This window comes from Octopus sinensis, linkage group LG4, assembly GCF_006345805.1.
Source record: "Octopus sinensis linkage group LG4, ASM634580v1, whole genome shotgun sequence".
NCBI classification, from domain to species: Eukaryota; Metazoa; Mollusca; class Cephalopoda; order Octopoda; family Octopodidae; genus Octopus; species Octopus sinensis.
Window position 1 is genome coordinate 22,401,842 of NC_043000.1, and position 16,428 is coordinate 22,418,269.

General features: G+C 36.4%; 1 protein-coding gene and 1 long non-coding RNA gene across 6 annotated transcripts in view; one reads left to right on the forward strand and one right to left on the reverse strand.

The window, feature by feature from the left end:
- Positions 1-11,352, reverse strand: LOC118762896. The gene is made up of 2 exons (XR_004998646.1): positions 10,353-11,352; positions 1-1,307 (listed from the first exon to the last, which is right to left on the reverse strand). It is a non-coding gene; the product is annotated as an uncharacterized LOC118762896 (long non-coding RNA).
- Positions 9,697-16,428, forward strand: part of LOC115210990 (DNA-binding protein P3A2) — a 22,313-nt gene continuing 15,581 nt past the window's right edge. For 2 of the 5 annotated variants that reach the window (XM_036501899.1, XM_036501901.1), the window contains exon 1: positions 9,908-10,074. The gene's annotated coding sequence lies outside the window, so the exon portion shown is untranslated. Of the gene's footprint in view, positions 9,850-9,907; positions 10,207-16,428 lie in introns of those variants that run through there. The other 3 variants (XM_029779824.2, XM_036501900.1, XM_036501898.1) reach the window with 3 other exon arrangements.

The following is a 16,428-nucleotide window of genomic DNA, read 5'->3' on the forward strand; positions in this document are numbered from 1 at the left end:
TAGCTTTCTTAATGATTTTTTATTTATTAAATCTCAACTTTATTGAAAGAAAGATTTCAGAAAGAACTCAATCAGAGAGGAATAATTCATCATCATTTAAATTTCCTATGCTGGTAAGCCAGTTCCAATTGTCTGTTTTGGTATGGTTTCTATGGCTGCCCGCCCTTCCTAATGCCAACCACTTTACAGAGTGTACTGGGTGATTTTTATGTGGCACCAATGTTAGAATCTTTTGAATTAACTTTTTACAAGGAGGTCTGATAGTGCATGAGGAATAATCGCTATAGGAATGTAACTATAAATAATACATGATAATCTCCAAGGTTATCAGGGTTCTCAAAAGGCTTCAAAGAGTCAAGTGAAAATACACCTGTATGGTTTCTTGTCTGGGAAAGATTTGAGCTTAGTACTGTAAGCTAAGAAACCATGTTTCAGTAACATTACTTCACCTTTTTTTATACCAACCCACTTCAGATCATCCTAGTTCTGCAATACAAATTCCTGTTTTTAAGTGATCTAAATCAAAGCCTTCTCTAAAAATTTCAAATTAATTCATGTTCCAAATTTAACCCATAAAGTGCTGGGACTTGCACTTACATTGCATGAACTGCTGAGCACATATTATGGAAATGAGATACCATGCACACATAAAAAACAAAAAAAAAATAGTTAAAATATCTTCTTAGTATATAATGGTGGCAAGTTTTACATCATCTGAAAAGTCATTAGTTAAACTATTAGTCCTCTTGCATTCTGGGGGGTATCGGAGTGTTTGAGAGACATTAGACCCCAACAAACACCCATAAATTAAATGCATCTATATGGGCCATGATTGTGGCCTGTTGACCTGTGCCTGACAGTAACGATCGTGGCCCATCACGCTTTATGTATTAATAGTGCTTAAGTAATTCTATCAAACCCTTCATTATTTTCAAAATTTATTGAAGTAAAAACAGTGAATTTCAACAGAAATATAGTAATGAAAGGGTTAAACTGCTTATAATGGTGAACTGTAGTCTGTCCAAGATTTACAATTACATGGATTTCACCATTAAAGAGATCAGTGCTAGTGATGGGATGAAAACCAATTGATTGATAGGCTGGCATCCTGAAAACTCAAATTTACCATTAACCGTTTAACAGTTTTAATCTTCCATTGTTAAGAACAATATAACCTTGTAATAGTTCTATTATGTGTTGGTAGTAGTATGTTAAGTAACTGTAATGGTACTAAATGGTGTATGATAAATTAGAGTTAATAGCTGGACTAGATGTGTACTACTTACTCTTTTTACTGTGAAAAGTACCTGTGACCAAAAAAGAAAGAAAAAAAGGACAAGAATCAAACAAGTATTATGCAACAAACTGTTTGTCTAAAAGGTAGAAGAAACAATTAGAATTAAATTATTAGGTGCGTGTTGAATTTCGACTGTTATGGAAAATGACATTATCATAAGAAAGGAGTGAATTTATGAGATGAAGAATCACCTGTAATGTTTTTCAAATTCAATGGTTTAATATTAAACTTCAAAAGAGAGAGAGGTAGGGGGAAGAATTGACTGGTACTTTTTCAACCCTACTGAAAAGATAAGGTAAAGCTAACATAGGTAAGATTTTGAGTGAAAGCAGAGGGAAATGGAATAGCAGACAGTGTTATCTAAAACTAACAATTGTCAACGAGCCAGCTGTGGTTTCCATCCTCTTCACCTCCAAGGCCCTCCCCACTTTCATTGAAATCAATTTTTCCCAGACCCCAGGTATTTTTTAAAGACATATGTCTGCTCAACAAACCGGTTTTACTAACAACAAACTCGTTTTCTAAGCTTCGTCTCTTCACTGAAAGAGCTATGCAATAAAATAAAATGCCAGTGTTAAAATCACATTCCACATTTATCCTGTTTCTATAAGAACAAAAAAAAAAAAAAAACAGCTGGGTGAAAGCCTTCTCACATAAATTTGTAGTTGAGTATGTTGTAAATATCTCAATTGTTTGAATGCCAGTTCTGGCCACTCAATTTCACATGTAACTAATACTAGAAACTTGACCTCAATGAATCTTATTTTATTTCTTTTTACAACTATATGAAATGGAACACAAACTCACTTGTTATTGTCATACACAAGAGGGAAATCTTTATATATAAAAGTGAGGTTGTGTGCTGTCTGTCTCCTACGATTTAGATTCCTAACTACTCCCACATTTTGCGGTGCAGTTTAACCAAAACCGGGTATCTTATAGTCGTGATTCATATCGAGCCCTTCTGGGTATTAGCACGCGTCTACGATGAGTCTACGATTTAAAAAAAAATTTACCATCAATTTTTAATGCATTTTTGGCATATATAAGGGAAGTAACTCTCTAAAAATTTATTATTAAATCTCAGAACGTAAAAAGCTACAGTAACACCCCCCCTTTGTGGTTAGCCATATTGAGATGGCTATTATACTTTACATCTCTAAAAATGCTTATATAGTTATTTCCCTTACAAACCTGAGCAACGCCGGGCGATACTGCTTGTAATATCTAAAACTATTTCAATCCTACAAGTCATGAATGAAATAGTGTCTTATTTCTTCAGAGTTGTCAACACCAGATGCTGAGAGCTATACAAACAACAACACTTTGAAGGCATTCAGTCTACAAAACTAATTTCATGATCAAGACTTACAATTTAGCTGCAGATCCCCCTTGCAGTTGTAAATCCAGGCCATTTAAATGTTAGCGAAGACACCATGAAGAGTTAATGAATCATTTGCTCCTATAAAATGACTTATCACAAAGAAATAACTGTCCTTCATCTACTTTCACTTCTTTATCCAGTCGTCTTTGAAGTTTTTCTGACAATAATGTCGTTTGACATTTGGTTTTATTTGGCTTGTATACTGTTCTCTGGACATTGTAGAAGCCTCATCATTACCAAATCCTTCACGTTCTGACCACCCAATTTCTTTTGCATTTATCAAATCATTCAAACTATTAATGGTAGTATGTACACTGCCAAAGACTGCCCAACAGAAAGTCATCACTAATTATCGAATTCTCTGCCATGACACCAATGAAATGGTAGGTGCCATGCAAACTGACACCTGTGCCAGTGGCATGTAAAAGCACCCACTACACTAAATGAGTGGTTGGGATTAGGAAGGGCATCCAGCTGTAGAAGCCATGCCAAATCAGACTAGGGTCTAGTGCAGTCCCTCAGTTTTCTAGCCCTGGTCAAACCGTCCAATCCATGCCAGCATGGACAACGGATGATGATGAATATCAGCAAACGAACACTTATTCGTCTGCTGTTACGTTCTGAGTTCAACTTTGCCTTTCATCTTTTGGGGTCGATAAATTAAGTACCAGTTACGCACTGGGGTCAATGTAATTGACTTAATCCCTTTGTCTGTTCTTGTGTAGCCCCTTGTGGGTAGTATAGAAGAAAAAAAAACATGAAGTTTCATCTCATCATCATTGTTTAGCATCTGCTTTCCATGCTAGCATGGGTTCTAAATATTAACTTATAAGCCCTCTTCTCACAAGTTGATTTTTAACATTATCAAATGTCTTCTACCTACAGTATCCAATGATCCACAAGACTGCAACAAGTTCCTATGTCAAGTTTAGCATGATTTCTATAGCTGGATGCCCTTCTTAACACCAACCACTTTACAGTGTGTCTGTTTGTCCTCAAGTATTCTAGAAGTAATTGCCTTGGTAGCAAGCAGGATTAATTTCTCTGCTATAGTCTGCAGTTTTCCACTCTTTGCTCTATTAAATAAGCTGTGATATTTGTTCACCTACATCACAATCACCATCATGGAACATACAATTTTCAATGGGTCAAACAGAATATGTTGAGGTAGATTTTCTACAGTCAGTTGCCCTTCCTGTTGCCAACCTTCACCTGTTTCCATGGAAGACTGGAAATCAACAGCATCACTTGCACAACAGTGATGCTCATTCACAATCATCATGTAAGGTCCAAGACAAGGGTACACACAAACATAAGACAGGCTTCTTTCACTTTCCATCTACCAAATCCATCCACTCAGCTTTGGTCAGTCTGGGGCTAAAGTAGAAGATACCTGTGTAAGGTGCTTTACAGTGGGACTGAACCCAAGACCATACAGGTGAGCAGCAAGTTTCTTAACTACACACTCACACCTATGTTTTGTCTTTACTGATGAGTTGATGTTTTCTACATGAAAGCATGCTGCAGTTTCACCTGTTTTATCAATTTTAACAGGCTTCCAATTTTTAGCTATCATCTTTAATTATAAGGGGGTCACATGATCAAATATATAACATGAATTTTTGTCACAGATGTAATTAGTATAACTCTAAAGTTCAGGAAATGAGGAGATATAAGGACTGTGCACTGGTACCAACTGTTTTGTTGAGACTTCACTGAATATTCAAAGTGCTTCTACTGTAGTGTGATTCCATCAAAGGATGATCATATGTTGGATGCGTATAAAGTTCTGGACCTTAATACTGTCACTTGCCTGATCCATTACTTCCACCCACAAAAATACAAAAGTTTCAGAAAATATCAGTTATAAATTATATTAAGAAAAAATTTTGTCCATGAAGACATGGATATGCCAAGTTACCATAACAGTATGTAACTACATATTTTTTAAAAATATGTTTATACTTGAAAAATATTTAAAAAAAACATTAAATTTAGACTAAAAATTTCTCATCATTACTCAACATAAATCCTATTCTTGTTAGCTTTTCCAAGACAAGCTATAGCTCATAGCTGAAGGTTCTGGCCATGTAATCAATCTCCAGACACTCCTATGGTTACCAGCAGCCAATGACCATTAGGATATAGCTAATGCTGCCCTACTTAATTATATATTGTAAATAAAATACCTAACAAAGACAAAAAAAACAAAAAACAAAAAGCCCAACTATTCTCTTCACATCCTTTTTGTTACTACACTCAGGAAGGGCATCCAGCTGTAGAAACACTGCCAGATCAGACTGGAGTCTGGCGCAGCCTCCTGGCTTCCCAGACCCCGGTCAAACTGTCAAACCCATGCTAGCATGGAAAACGGACGTTAAACGATGATGATGATGATGAGTTTTGAAATTTTTGAAGTTTATTTTGAATAATTAAAAATTTTATACTACAGCCTGATGAAATTTTGAATTTAGCTTACAGAATCCACATTTGGAACTGAGAATAATTAGGACGAATAATGCAGGAAACTGATAGACAACTTTAAGAGCTATAAACACATTATTCAACTTCCATAAAGAGATACTGAATTTAATTTATTTTTGACTTGGATTTATCACAATGTTACTGATTGGTAGCCATGAACCATACCGCAGTAGTCCTGGCTACGGAGGTGGTTAGCTGCTTTCTGTTTAGAAGCTACCCAACAATCATTCTGGGATAACATTGTACACTCTCTTTATGTTACTGTAATGTGTTGAGAGCAGAATGTATGGGTTGGTGAAATGGAATGTAGTCTTTCTAAGACCTTTGATGAGGTGAACTGAAATTGCCAAATCTGGTGTGGTTCCTATTTTAGCAAAGGTACTTTTACTCAGCTTTTTCATAAGCTGGGATTTCAGCTGTACTCAGCAGAGAAGCTGAGTATGATTGCTATGTTACAATTCCTTAACCTTTTCGTTACCAACCCGGCTGAAACCGCCTCTAGTACTGTAGTACAAATGTCTTGTTTTCATAAGTTTTGAATTAAAATCTTCCACCAAACCATTAGTCACAATTTATGTTCCTAACACTAGCTTAATGATAACGAAGTTGTTTTACTAAATTCTTTGTTATATTTAAAGTAAATGAAAGAAACAGAGCCTCTCAAAATAAATAAGTAACAAAAGGGTTAAGATCGCAAGCTTTTTAAATGAATGAAAGGTGTCTCACCAACTCTTGTAAAATTGTGAGTGTGTGTTTATTGCGCCTCTAGAATGTTTTGGAACAAGGGGGTTCTTGGTTGTTGACCACACAGAGAATTGTGAGTAGTGTTTGAGGTTTCTCTATTTTGTGGTTTTAGATGATAAATTTTGTGAAAAAGTTTTATAAAAACTTTTGATTTTATGGCTAGTATGTATAATTAATAAAGTAGTGGCAGACATGGCTATAGCTAAGTTTGCTTCTCAACCACATGTTTTTTTTTAGTTCAGTCCCATTGCATAGTAACTCGGGCAAGTGTCTTCTACTATAACCCCAAGCTGATCAAAGCCTTGTGAGTGGATTTGGGAGAAGGAAAGATGCCTGCCACTTGTGTCTATGTCATTATCATTGTTTAATGTCTGCTTTCCATCCTGGCATGGGTTGGACGGTTTGACAGAGGACTGGCAAGCCAGTAGGCTGCGCCAGGCTCAATCTGATCTGGCAAGGTTTCTACAGCTGGACGCCTTAATGCCAACCACTCCGAAAGTAGTGGGTGCTTTTTATGACACAGGAGCCAGTCAGGGGGCACTGGCATCGACCACGTTTGGATGGTGCTTTTTACATGCCACTGGCACAGGAGCCAGTCAGGGGCCATGTTTGTTAATGTCATGTTAACCTGACATTGCACAACAGCTGTGAACAAGTGTCACCAACATGCAAATGGTGTCCTTTGTTGTCAATCTTTTGTGAAAATATGTTTAGTCATGGGGAAATATTACCATGCCAAAATTTCGACAGACATTTTGCAAACATGGAAAAGTGGATGTCAAACAGCAGACAATGATCTTGTAGTTCATGATGCAGCTAATTTAAAATTGCTAACACTACTGGTCTTTTGAAACCTTAGAAATTTTAGGTGGATAATAATGTTCACTGGTTTTCAACTGCTCTTTGTTCTCCTTTTTATTTAATTTTTTTTTTGTTGCATAGTTATAATTGATGGCTTTCCCTTTACAACTGGGTATCTGTAAACTGAAGAAAAAATTTTTATTCAGCTCTTTGGTTATACAACCAGATGCAATCCATATAATAAATGCTCCAGAGGAGCCACACCTCTGCTTAGCTGAAAAGGACACATTCTTTATGGCTTAGTCAGTGGAAGTGCAGTTCCCAGATCCTCCAAAATTGATGGTGGGGAGAGGAATAAGGAAACAATGACTCATGGGACACCCTCATACCAAACACCAAAACTGAATGTTCACAACAGAGTGGACTCAGGATCAAGTTATCATAATTTAATGACAATTTTCCTTGCTGGCATGGGTTGGATGATTTGACAGGATCCAGCAAGCTACAAAGCTTCATCTGCTTTGGCATGGTTGGATACACTTCCTAAAGCCAACCACTTTAAAGTGTATACTGAATGCTTTTTTTTTATGCAACTGGTAACAGTGAGGCCACCAAATAACTTGCAAGACAAAGGTAAGAACAGGCAAAAGCCTCTTTGACCGAGTGTGAGTGAAGGGGGTGGGTGGTATGCCAGGAGTTGAAAGGCTAAAGTATGTTAGAGGGACAAGCCCAGGTACCTTGCTATGCAAGAGATAACTCGGCTACCCAAGTTGTGGTGTTAACTCTAAGTATCATGTAAAAAAAAAGACCACCCAACTAATTGGTATAGAGTTGCTACTGCATATTCTAACCTTTAGCCCAGTGGTTCTCAACTGGGGTCCACACAACAAAATAGTAAATTGGGGATCCACAATAGAATTTTAAGGGCCCCTGAAAAATTTTTGCTTTAGATGTATATATTGGTTTGTATTGCAAGAAACAGCTAGGTTTCTTTCTCCAACACTTTACACGGTTCAACCCACACAAGTTAGTGTGTGAAAAGCAAAATAAGAACTTTGAAAGAAGTTTCTACAAAATTAGTTTTTAAACGTGGATTGACTGTGGAGGGTCCACCACAATAAAATAGTAATCAAAGGGGTTCATAGATAAAAAAACATAGTTGAGAACCCTTGCCCAATGAAGGAACAGATGTGCTGTCCTCTTGGTCGTTATCGTTCAATCTCCTCTCTACACCCATATATCAATCTCCCTGGGCCATGCACTAACCCTTCTGCTAAGCCCCCCAACTCCCACCAAGTTGTTTCACTGGAATTCCTCCTGTTCACTTAAAGTTGTCAAAAAGTACATCACCCACATCGATGTCATCTACCCCAAGGGATTTGAAGAGGTCATGGGCTCTGCCCCTCCTTCCAGACCAAACCATGAGATATATAAGTTTTCATGTTTTTTTTCTTCTTGTATATGTCCAAAGACTTTCCAGCCACGATTCCGCCATCCCTTTATACAAGAAAGTATGGTATAATTTTGAAGGATATCTGGCTGCTGCTACTTCTAGCAGATAGACCAACCACTTAAAAACTCCTTTCAATGGCTTGTCTGGAATGCTTTCTATTAGATAATTCTCATGATAATGTAACAAAAGAACAAGTATTGACATTTAGCTAGTAAACAAAACTAGTTTCACAGATACCATTTCAACAATGTGACGTCGACTTACAAAAGGTTATAATGAAACTGAGATAATATAACGGAGGCTGGGGTTTGACTCATCTGATGGTATATTTCTTAAAATACCGTTTAACATATCCAAATATATTTATTGGTAGTTTCAGATTAAGCAGTCTCTGTCCTGTAACGAGAAATTGAATTTGTGATCTTCCCCATCCCGTCCATTAATGAGAGGAATAAACATATACTTATGAATGATTTAATTTTCTTTCTTTTAATCAGAGTCCTTAACATTCACACAGCTATTTTAGTCTTGCTGGACATCATCATCCTTTTATTTTTATATTTCAGAATTCCTGATTAAAATATAGATATGAATATCTTTGATAAAACGTTTAGAGTATTATTCATCTTCACATTTAACTGACATTTTTTTTCAATTTGTATTATAATGCAAAGTCACCCTGAAAGCGTAAGAATCCAAATTAATATATAAAAAAGTGAAGTTGATGGGAGGGTTGACTATGGAAACATCCGCCAAAAATACGGTACTACTAGCGAACAGTGGCCCCGGTGCGCGCATCCGCGCTAAGCTAGTCGTAAGTAGTCGATCCTACAATGACTTTTTAACCCTAACCTTAACCCTTGTTTATAAAAATAATTTATTTACTTAGTTTAAAAAATTATTTACTTTGTTCGAAAAATATTATTTAATTTTCTTTGATATGTATTCAGCCTTGAAATACAAACAGAAGAGCAAGTCGTAGGATCGACTACTTACGACTGGCTTGCGCGAGTGCGCGCACCGGGACCACTGTTCGCTAGTAGTACCCAAAAATACATATTGTTTCAAATTCAAATATCTTATTAACGTCGATCATTTGTGTTGAATATTAAAATCAAATCAGCGGACGAATTTAATATCTATCTGAGGCTATGATCTCTAAGGTTATTTACAAAACAATTCCATAGATTGTGAAACCCTTTGACTATAAATAAACCAAGTACGAGCGGGCAATTAAGGAGTTCTGACTGAGTGGTGAGAGAAGGCGACATTAGGCTTGTAAAGGTAACCTAGATGTTGAATGGAATTTATTAAGAGGATTGATGAGCTCCTGCTCATAATTGGCAAGTTTATTGAGCAACACGCAAGAGATGAGCAGATTTTTTTTTTTTTTGTAATTAGCGAAGACGCAATTATATAATATGAATTTGTATAAATGCTAAGAAACAGTAAGTAATTTTCGGTAACTGAACGACGGAATGACACTGAGGAGAAATTGATAAAGAAGAACGGTTCATTGTTGTACGAGATGTATCCTAAAGAAGTGTTAGCAATTATCTCCCTTAGCCTCTAGGTGGCAGTCGTGTACAAAGATGTGCAGCGGCGTCCATTCTGAAATTGTTCTGCGCATGTGATCCTGTTAAGAGAAGATAAAAACTTGATACGATAACCGTTTTGTATTCTAAGGTAAGTAAAGATCGCTAGGGATAATGGAATCAGCTCGGTATCTGTTTTGGAGGAAAAAAAAAAAAAAAAAAAAAAAAATTTATGAAAAATAGTCGGACCTCCCCCCCCCCCCGTTCTCCTCAGAAACCAATTACCGCGCGCTCGCCTTTCTACTCCCGGAAAATTGTGATGGACGCTTACTGCAGTCACCAGTGAAACAACAACTTCCAGCGTCAAAACCGTCAGGCAAGCGATTTCTTTGTATAAATATCTACCAACAGTGACGATACAGCGTATCGTTCGAGGTGTGATCGTAGCAAGGAATGAAAGAACTCGTCGAGTAAACGCATATTTTACCGAAACATCCAATTCACACACGGATGTGTCTTTCAGTTTATATGGGGGTATATATATAAAGATATAACATGATACATATCACTAAAAATGGGATCTAGGAAAGATATTAACTTGCACGAACAGAAACAGTAATATTTCTTAAAGCCTCTCCTTATCGTGTAACCTACCTGAGATATTGTGTTTGACTCTTGAATCCTTAAGTTGAAAGACGAATTACGTCACGATCCTCTCATGTCGTCCATTTTTCTTTTTACTCCGCCAAACTAGGTGTGACTGAAAGAGTTAACAAAGACAAAACGGGTTGTTCATTTAAGAAATACCTATTCTTCCATTGCTCGGAGATTGTATAGCAGCAAAGATATTTCAAGAGGCCCTGCTCGTTAACCTGTACGACTCAGGGTGAGATAGTAGGCGCGCGTGTCTGTATGATGTATATAGACAGACCGACGGACATATTGACGTCTATATATACATACACACACACGCATTGATCCGTAGGTATTTTGTTCTGGGGAAATTGGTTCCCTCCATGCCGTTGAAACTGTTCATCAGAGACGAGCAACGAGAGAGATATGTTTAACGTGCTATCGCCGGCGCGACTCTATGTTTACTACATTTCGCGCAAGCCCAAGCGCAGTCGCAATCCCCAATCCTTAACGCCACCACTACCGGCCCTCTCACTCCATGACTATCTCTTTGTCTCTTCTCTCTCTCTCGTATTTTTCTCTTTTTTTCCCCTCTCTTTCATCATTTCCCTCTATTTCTATTTCTCCTTGTGCGTGCACACACAATTTCAAAATCAATTCTAAATCGCTCATTTCGCTTAATTCATCTCGTTTTTATACGTACGTACACGCATCACACCATCGACATTGTCGTCACTATCTCTTGTCAGTTGTGTTGCACGAATGACCACACCTATATTCTTCCTTTCACGTATCCATTTCTCCGGTTGTTCTCGCGGTCGTGTCATAAAATAGTTAAAATATTTACACAACCAATGCAAATCAATCACACTGACACTAAATGATCCTTGGGGGTCAGCAGATATCGAGGTCAAGACCCTCTGCTCAGCATATAATATATAATCACATACAAACACTTTATCATTGCTCTCCTAGAAACCAATTTTTCATTTTCAAAACATTAAACTAAGCCCCCACCTCTTATTAACACTACTCTGACTCCCTCTCACCTTTGACCTAATTATGTTTGAATTACCCCAATACATTTTCAGAGTTTAGGGTTTTCCTCTAAATAGTCAATCAGACTGTTATGCTGGTTTTCAAAACAAAAACAATCTTAATAGTCAGTTGGAAACGAGGGAAAAATTTTCTCCTCTGCTTTTTTTTTAAAGTAGAAGTCCGAAATGTATTTTTTAAATGTTTATAAGTTCCCAAAGATTGAATCGATGTTACTGGCGACTCCTCAAACTATATAAATTCTGTAAAATAGTCTCTGTTGTTACATTATGTTTTGTTCTTTTTTACCCTTGCCTCCGACCGCATGGCTTAGACTCTATTCGTATAGACTCCAGTTTCTAGATTACCAAAATTTCATGAGTTAATACCGACACTATGATCATAACCGAAGTTGTTCTAAATCGCTCATATGCCCGACCAAATAATGGACCCTTGGGTAAATCAAGACTAGATCCTCAGCAATTCAATTATCTCAGTTCCAGTTTTCACTCTTTGCCTAATTTGCTTAGAATTTCAGTGGCTACTCCTTTGTGTGTGCGTGGGGGCACTTATCAATAGTTCCTGAATATTGCCCTTCATTTAAGTCAGTTTTCACAGCATCAACATTGGTAAATAATTCATGAATTCCCATTCATTATATTAGATCTCTTTTTTCGTAAATGGAAATATATTACCGCAGATTTTTATAATCGTACATCAATCAAATTTCCTTTGCAGAACAACAGTAATTTTGGAATTGCTCATCCGATTTCGCATCTTAAGGATTCACTTTTCATTCCACATCTAACAATTTGGCTTCTTTTACATTCCCACTCACCGAAGATACTTCCACAACATTTGTGTGGTTGCTTAACCCATTAGAAATAGCAGCCTAATTTCCTACAGCATATAGTAAAGATCACGTTTCATAATTAAACACTCCCGTATAACTTTTTATACACAGTTTCTTCGGATTTTGTCATTTTAGTATCGATTTTTAAAAATCATTGTTTTGCTTTTTATTATTATATTTCGTTTGCATTGTAGCTATATAAATATAAAAATATTTTTTGTTTGCATTTAGTTAACACTTAGTTCTTATGCCATGCTATAGAGAGACAGCAAGACTAAAACATATAATTTGCAATGTTTGCTATTTTATGGAGCCAACTAGTATGAAATTTATTTATAAAAATAAAAGGATTAAAGACTGGCAATCAACAGAAATTCTTCAAGAAACTGCTCGAAGTACATGAATTCAGCAATACGGGTTACAATAATAAACCAGCTTATTCCATTCAGAGATTTGAACCAATTTTTTGTCTGCAACTACGCGGATTCCGGTCTATTAGGATAACGATCTATTATTTCTTCCTTTAAAATAACTTTACATTGAAATTTAAGATTTTCCGTACAGCCAAGTTGTTCGTTCCAACTAGGAGGGAAATGTCAAACTAAATTATCTAAATTTAACCCATTAGTCCATTTGAGTTGTTTCCCTTCGCTCTTTTTTTTTTTTAATCATATGTCAAGCTGAAGTAAAAGTGTAAAACACGGAATAGTATTACTGAAAATCGAAATTACTGGAATTATAATATACAACAAACGATACATGATTCAATAAATTAATAAACAAACGAATGTTCAGTAATAATAGACAAATGTCTATGAGAAAAAAAATCATTTAAGAATTATTAACAAAATAAGATTAGTAGCGAATGCTATTGAATCAATCACAAGGCAGTTTCGATTCTCTATTCAAACCGGTTTGCCTATTAATTCGCTTGGCAAAAATATGAATGTCACAGCGTCACATTTCGTGGACAAATTTAGTCTTTGTGTCTACTTAAATATATTAAATTGATATTTCACTTAAAAGATTACAGAATTAAAACTTCATTTATGAAGCTGCTTTTTATTCTCTCTATCATAAATATTGGCACAAGGCCAGTAAGTTCAATGGGGTGGGGGTTGAGTTCGATTACTTCGACCTTAGTGATAAACCAGTACTTATCTTATCGACCTCGAAAGGATGAAAGGCTAAGTCGACCCCCTGCGAGATTTGAACTCAGAACGTAAAGACGGACGAAATGCCGCTAAGCACTTTGTCCGGCCTGCTAACAATTCTTCCAGTCCACCGCCTTAAAAGGATACGGTAAAGATCCTTCCCGAGTCATACAAACTCAGGGTCGGTTTCCGTGACGCATATATTCCCCACTGGACGGGACGCCGGTCCGTCTCAGGATTATTCTTTTTTGTCAGCAAAGTAGACGGGAGCAGCGTGAAACGAAGTGTTTCGCTTAAGAACATAATGCATCGTCCCACCTCTAATTTCCTATCATAAATATAGTAAAAATTTGCATGTCTCAAAAGTTTAGATGTCACTACTTAAAGAATATATCGTCTATTGTCATTTATTTATATAAAGATTTGTTACAGGAACCGATTTTTAAAAAAATATTAAGCCGTTTCTGGATTGTTAATTCTTCAAGATTCTAAAATATTTCCTGAACTGTTTTATTGAGTTTTCTTTAATAACTCCTCATTTCTGATCGGTTAAGATTTTAAGATTTTATTTTTGAAATCAAGGAAATTGCAAGTCAGTAATTTTTTTTTTTTTTAAGTAGGAAAGAGGTTTCTTGTCTCTGAATTAAAATAAAATTTCACCGATTAGAAGGAAAGTGATGGGAGAGTTGAGTCATTTTCTTGTATTTCCATATTCGGTTTCGAGATAGCTAATCGTCATCACCCCATCCTTCCCTCCCAAGGTAAAAAGAGAAGATTGCAGCACAATTTCAGTTCTCTTTTGAAGCCCATTTATTTTACCTCAGCCGTTAATGAATTCTATAGTCTTAATTTCTCTTTCATAATTCTGAAGTTTGATATCTTTAAGAAATCGTTATTTCGTGCTTTCTTCATTGTTCCTACTTAATTTGACTTAGTTTTCTATTCTTACGGGTTCAAAATAATGCCATTGATTGAGCTAACGCTGAAGGCCTTTATGTAATCGATCGACCTAAAAGAAATAGCAGCTAAATCTCTTTCCAATCGCATCATTTTAAATAAAAACAATTCAAATAACGTCATCCTAGATTTCCCTCTAAAAAGTAGTTTATCACTGCCAGAATGACTTAGATCTGTTTGTTCATAGCTAATCTAGAGCTGAACAACAACAACAACAAAATAATTGTCAGTAATATATTGAGATTGATTTAATTAATTGTATGTTCTCCCCACCAAACATTTCCCTGCCAAAAGAAACATTACTAAGTAACCCATCAAAATGTTTTCAGAGAAGATAACATTTTGATTTTTATCTTTTACTTGTTCCAGTCATTAAACTGTGGCCATGCTGGGGCACTGCCTTGAAGAATATTTGGTCAAATGAATTGACCTCAGTACTTATTTATTTTGTAATGCCTGGTACTTATTCTATCAGTCTTTTTTCCTGAATCACTAAGTTAGAAGGACATAAACACTTCAACACTGGTTGTGAAGTAGTGGTGGGGGACAAACACACACACACACACACACAACTATATATACATACATACATACATACAACAGGCTTCTTGGTCATTGCCTCCGTAAGGCTCAATACTTGAAAGGAACTTGGCCACTTTGCCCCCATGCATGGAAATTTATGTGGTTAATTTGTGTTATGAAGATGATCAAACAGATGGACACAACTCACAAGTTGTATACATCTGACTACTTTTTTAATCACTTTTCCCCACTTAACTAAAGACAACCTGAAAAATGGAAAGCTAACTTTTGTTTGGATTTGAACTCAGTAAATTATAAGCCATATTAATTTTTATAATTCATCTTTTTTACATTTCTAAACCACAGCATTATTTTTATTTCTTTCTTGACATGAGAATGACATGGGAGTGTCTGTGCAACTTGGTTGGAATAAATATCGCCTGGTATTTTCGTATGATGCACTGATTTCTTGCTAATGTGTATATATTTCACTTATACATGTACATATGGTAGACTTTCTGCAAAGTTTCTGTTGATCAAATTCCACTCAAAAGGTACTGTTATTGAAAACACTTGCCCAAGGTGTTTGTTGTGCAATGGAGATAACCCACGATCATGTGGTTGTGAAATATATTTGTGAACCATACAGGCATACCTATCATAAACCAATGCTGTTACTCAATGTTCAAAGCTTCTACAAATTTGTAGATCCCTGAATATTTACTGATACCAACACAACTAAACATTTAAATGAGCTCGTTTTAAAAGAGAAAACTGTGTTGATATGTGCATGATAGGTATAATGAATGATAGTTGAATGATGAAGGGTCAAGAAATCTTAGTGAAGGAGCTAGTGGAAGAAGAAGACCTAGGAAGAAGTGATGAAGGCTGATCTCAGAATGCTGAACATCATGCAAGAGATGATAAGTGGCGAGGTATTTTGATAGGTGCACCTATTCAGCTAACATGGAGAAATGAATGTTAAACAACAATAATGTGTATCTATGTTTAAAATATATAATCATTGAGTAGTATAAAAATCAAAGACTATATCTCCAAGTTCTTGATAGTACAATGCATTTATCTAATTTACTGCATAGCTTCAAACAATTATCAAGTTCTTGAAAGTACCCATTTAGTTAGCTGCTAAAATATTAAGAAAATGCAGAGCATAATCATGTAAAAAAATATACATAGGCGCAGGAGTGGCTGTGTGGTAAGTAGCTTGCTAACCAACCACTTGGTTCCGGGTTCAGTCCCACTGCGTGGCATCTTGGGCAAGTGTCTTCTACTATAGCCCCGGGCCGACCAATGCTTTGTGAGTGGATTTGGTAGACGGAAACTGAAAGAAGCCTGTCGTATATATATATATATGTGTGTGTATGTGTTTGTGCGTCTGTGTTTGTCCCCCTAGCATTGCTTGACAACCGATGCTGTTGTGTTTACGTCCCTGTCACTTAGCAGTTCGGCAAAAGAGACCGATAGAATAAGTACTGGGCTTACAAAGAATAAGTCCCGGGGTCGATTTGCTTGACTAAAGGCGGTGCTCCAGCATGGCCGCAGTCAAATGACTGAA